This window comes from Triticum dicoccoides, chromosome 5A (assembly GCF_002162155.2).
Source record: "Triticum dicoccoides isolate Atlit2015 ecotype Zavitan chromosome 5A, WEW_v2.0, whole genome shotgun sequence".
Taxonomy (NCBI): Eukaryota; Viridiplantae; Streptophyta; class Magnoliopsida; order Poales; family Poaceae; genus Triticum; species Triticum dicoccoides.
In genome coordinates this window covers 212970412-212975967 of record NC_041388.1, presented here as the reverse complement: position 1 = coordinate 212975967, position 5556 = coordinate 212970412, and positions in this window count along the sequence as shown.

Genomic DNA, 5556 nt, shown 5'->3' with positions numbered 1-5556 from the left:
ACATTGTAAGATTCTCGGGGAAATGAACTATGAAGTGTTTTCCGTTATCAAGAGTTCATCATTAACCCAAGGAGAGGATGATGAGGTGGCTGATGGACTCAGCGATAATTCAACGAGGTATCCAAAAGATGGATCTCCACAATTATGTGGATAAGGGGATAACATCCGTCAGATTAAACGATATAATGGGATATGCTCGAGGAAAACATACATAATTAAACATTGGTTGAACGGTGCGCCCGCAATACGGGTTGGGTTGCACGACCAATGTCGGAATGGTGATTCAATAATCAATAGACTAAGAATGAACGGCCGACTATTAACTTCAAAGCAATAGGGTTGCTAGAAGGGCAGAATCCAAACAGCACCGCTCACTTGTTGGTACCCCGGTTGGAATCAACACGAGGACCCAAGAAGAATGGTGATGGTGAAAAGTTTCACCATACCAAGAATTCTTAAGAGGTGGTGAAATTCTCATAACATTGATGACATAAAAGGTGGTAATATTCCAAGGTAAAGAAGAACAATGCTGGGTAGCAGTGATCTCAAAGTTTACACAAAACACGAACAAGTTGTGTTGAACGAAAGGAAATAAAGTGGTCGATGAGAACAGGAATCATCAAGGGGCAAGGATGGTATTACCCATCATGAATTCAATTGAATTCCTGGTAGAGCTCATAAGGTTGATGATGATCACGACACAATTGTCGAGAGATTTCATGCAGATGTAGTCAATCAGCGACGACATCAAGTCAAGGGAATGATGAAGCAAGAGGTTATTGGAACCACAGTTACGACATAAACTCGAACTCAAGCTTGTTGTTTAAAGTGAAAGGGAATGACGAGGAAAATCGACGTAAGCTTAATTCATCGTCGAAAATTGTGCTCCGAGAAGAAGGACCGGGTAGCACAGTTAAAATCATCACGACAATGATATAGCCAAACAGGCTAGGAATGGCGTGATCGGGTACAAACTCGTACTTATAGAAGCTTACTGAAGAGTTGTTGAACCGTAGTGCGGACTTGGTTCAGTTATCGGTGTCTTTGAGTGTTTAATAACTCAGAGCCCGTGAGAAATTGGAATCAGTGGGAAGGTAGTACTTGATGAACTCATAAAAAGTTATGCAGTTCCATGATAATCTCGAGATACCAGGGGGGGTAATACTCGACAGAAGATCAAAGTAAAGGTTGGACTGGGGTATTGATCCATAGAAGACAATTGTTTAACTTGTCCGAGAAATGGAATCAAAGAAGAACAAACATGGTCGGAACCACGGATGCAAAAGGCCAGATCCCTGATATAAGAAAAACTTATACCAAGGGAATAATTAATTCAAGAGAAGCTCTAATGATAAGATCTACATCGTGTCCATGGGCATGAACACAAAGTTCAAGGTCGACTCCCACTTCTCCAATGCATAACCTTTCATTCACATCTCGCACTCGATAAAGTTGTAGTTTTGAAATTTTATCTGGCAAAATACCAGAAGAGTACGACTCGTGAAAACTTTCGAGTTCTCACCCATTAAGGAAGGCATAGGTTCAACCCATCGGGGCATCTTATAATCATATACCAGAATCTTTAGAAGTAATTAACTCAAGCTCGAAGACAGAGCATGGTTAAGAAAGCAGAGGATACAATTTACCAAAGGCATTATGTATCAGAGGAAAGGCTCACAAGGTTATTGAATATGAAGGGCGTTGTCAGATAAAATCCAACAAAGGATTTGGTGGTCCACAAGGGATCTGACGTGAGCATCGGTACTCAACAGAGGAAGAAGAATGCACGGGCATCATATTATAGAACATCGGAATGATTCGATGCTTAGATAATAAAGGAATTTTGATTTCCAAAACAAAAGATCAGAAGCAGTCGCTCTGACCAAGGATGGATAAGTTGGATAAACCAGAGGCACAATTGGCGACAAATAGTTTGGTCGAGAACCAGCTCATGTTAAAAAAATGTTGTCTCAGTTGGAAAGATAAGTTAGAAGGGTTGATAGATGATTGTGTGCATTCGCACACATGTTGAATCAATAGGATCAAAATGACGGTGTCAAAAGATACTAGTGAATATTGCCAGATATATGGGAAGCATCCATAATGCTAGTAGACAAGTATTTGTAGAGCAATAAAGCTGCTAAGGATTTTCGGAGGATTGAATAGTATTTTAAAGACTTTTGTGAAACACCTGAACAACTGGGATGAGCGGATACTCGAAAGGTGCGAGAAGTTATTCTTAGTGGTATTCAGGTGGCAAAGAACTGCAAGGCAGTAGGCACAAAATATTCTCAGGGTATCTTGTAATAACAAGATCGACTGAGAATAAAAGTGAGCACGACAGGTGTAAGTATTTATCCATAGGGATATTTCAGTGGTAGGGAATTGCAAAGGCAACGGGCACAAGGTCTCAAGAGAAAATCGGAGAGTATCTTCGAAATCTTCTGGTGCAGTCGGTGATCATCTGGACTGAAGGGCCTCTCCGGGAGAAAGTACTTTCGAGAACCTAAAGTTAGATTTTTGTAAAAATCGTTTAACCCGAATAGAAGAGAGTTCAGTATCCCAGAGTAAAGGTCGAGGAGTAAAAGATCCTAGTACCACCCAATGGCGACGTGGGCCCATGGGCCGCACAGCCATGTTAGTAAAAGTTTTGCAATGTCTAGTCTCGACTTCGGCCAAGGAGTTGGAAGGGGGATTCCTACAGGCAGTCGGCTCTGATACCAACTTGTGACGCCCCCGATTTAATCGTACACTAATCATGCACGCAAATGTGTACGATCAAGATCAGGGACTCACGGGAAGATATCACAACACAACTATACAAATAAATTAAGTCATACAAGCATCATAATACAAGCCAGGGGCCTCGAGGGCTCGAATACAAGTGCTCGATCATAGACGAGTCAGCGGAAGCAACAATATCTGAGTATAGACATAAGTTAAACAAGTTTGCCTTAAGAAGGCTAGCACAAACTGGGATACAGATCGAAAGAGGCGCAGGCCTCCTGCCTGGGATCCTCCTAACTACTCCTGGTCGTCGTCAGCGGGCAGCACGTAGTAGTAGGCACCTCCGATGTAGTAGGGGTCGTCGTCGATGGTGGCGTCTGGCTCCAGGGCTCCAGCATCTGGTTGCGACAACCAGGAAGGAAGGAAAGGGGAAAAAGGGGGGAGAAAGCAACCGTGAGTACTCATCCAAAGTACTCGCAAGCAAGGAGCTACACTACATATGCATGGGTATATGTGTAAAGAGGCCATATCAGTGGACTGAACTGCAGAATGCCAGAATAAGAGGGGGATAGCTAATCCTGCCGAAGACTACGCTTCTGGCAGCCTCCGTCTTGCAGCATGTAGAAGAGAGTAGATTGAAGTCCTCCAAGTAGCATCTCCAAGTAGCATATCCAGGTAGCATCTCCAAGCGCACCTCCAGTCGCATCGCATAGCATAATCCTACCCGGCGATCCTCTCCTCGTCGCCCTGCGGAAAAGCGATCACCGGGTTGTCTGTGGAACTTGGAAGGGTGTGTTTTATTAAGTATCCGGTTCTAGTTGTCATAAGGTCAAGGTACAACTCCAAGTCGTCCTGTTACCGAAGATCACGGCTATTCGAATAGATTAACTTCCCTGCAGGGGTGCACCACATAGCCCAACACGCTCGATCCCATTTGGCCGGACACACTTTCCTGGGTCATGCCCGGCCTCGGAAGATCAACACGTCGCAGCCCCACCTAGGCAAAACAGAGAGGCCAGCACGACGGTCTAAACCTAAGCGCACAGGGGTCTGGGCCCATCGCCCATAGCACACCTGCACGTTGCGTACGCGGCCGAAAGCAGAACTAGCCCCCTTAATACAAGAGCAGGCTTACGTTCCAATCCGGCGCGCGCCGCTCCGTCGCTGACGTCTGAAGTGCTTCGGCTGATACCACGACGTCGGGATACCCATAACTACTCCCACGTAGATGGTTAGTGCGTATAGGCTCGTAGCCAGACTCAGATCAAATACCAAGATCTCGTTAAGCGTGTTAAGTATCCGCGAACGCCGAACAGGGCCAGGCCCACCTGTCTCCTAGGTGGTCTCAACCTGCCCTGCCGCTCCGCCACAAAGTAACAGTCGGGGGCCGTCGGGAACCCAGGCCCACCTCTACCGGGATGGAGCCACCTGTCCTTTCAGCCCCCTCGTCAGAATCACGTGCGGGTACTCAATGAGCTGACCCGACTTTAGTCACCATCTGTATAGTATGTATGTATGTATAGTATATACCCGTGATCACCTCCCAAGTGATCACGGCCCGATAGTATAGCAAGGCAGACTGACAAGAATGTAGGGCCAATGATGATAAACTAGCATCCTATACTAAGCATTTAGGATTGCGGGTAAGGTATCAATGACTGTAGCAGCAATGACAGGCTATGCATCAGAATAGGATTAACGGAAAGCAGTAACATGCTACACTACTCTAATGCAAGCAGTATAGAGGAGAATAGGCGATATCTGGTGATCAAGGGGGGGGGGCTTGCCTGGTTGCTCTGGCAAGAGAGAGGGGTCGTCAACTTCGTAGTCGAACTGGGCAGCAGCAGCGTCGGTCTCGTAGTCTACCGGAGAGAAGAGGGGGAAGAAATAATGAATACAGAGCAAACAAAGCATCACAAAATATAACAAGGCAATACGCGGTGTTCGGTGTGCCCTAACGCGGTAGTAGGTGATACCGGTGAAGGGGGAAAACATCCGGGAAAGTATTCCCGGTGTTTCGTGTTTTCGGGCAGAGGAGCCGGAGGGGGAAAGTTGCGGGTTTGATAGGTTAGAGGGGTGTGGCGGACGAACGGACTGCGTATCCGGAATCGTCTCGACGTTCTGAGCAACTTTCATGTTGAAAATATTTTAATCCGAGTTACGGATTAAAAGATATGATTTTCTAAAGATTTTATTAATTTCTGAAATTTAATTATTTATTTAATTAATTCGAAAAAATGTATTAATGACGTCAGCATGATGTCATGCTGACGTCAGCAGTCAACAGGGGTTGACTGAGTCAACCCTGACAGGTGGGTCCCGCATGTCATTGTGTGTTAACTAATTAACCATGTTAATCAGATTAATTAACAGATTAGTTAGGTTAGTTATTTAATTAGGTTTATTAAACATTATTAATTTAGTTAATTAATTTAATTAATTAATTAATTTAATTATATTCTTATTATTATTACTATTTTTTTTCTGTTTTGGGGGCTTGAGGCCCCACTTGTCATAGGCCCATAGGGGCCTAACGGATCGGGTGCGCCCGATCGGGCGGTTTTGGGCGCAGGGCGAAGCCCCCAGGGCTGCGGCGCGGGCGCACGGCGACCGTGGCCGGAGCAGCGGCACGGCGGGGCCAGGACGGAGCCGAGGCCGAGAGGGCGCTCGTCCGCAGGGACGGCGAGGCCATGCCCGCGGCTGGTGACGGCCTCAGGGCGGGTGGTCGCCGGCAGGGTCGGTGCGACCGAGCCGCGGCCAGCGAGAGGGGCCGGGAGGACAGGGGATGCGCGGTGCGAGGGGGGAGCGGACGGCGTGGGTGGGCGGTGC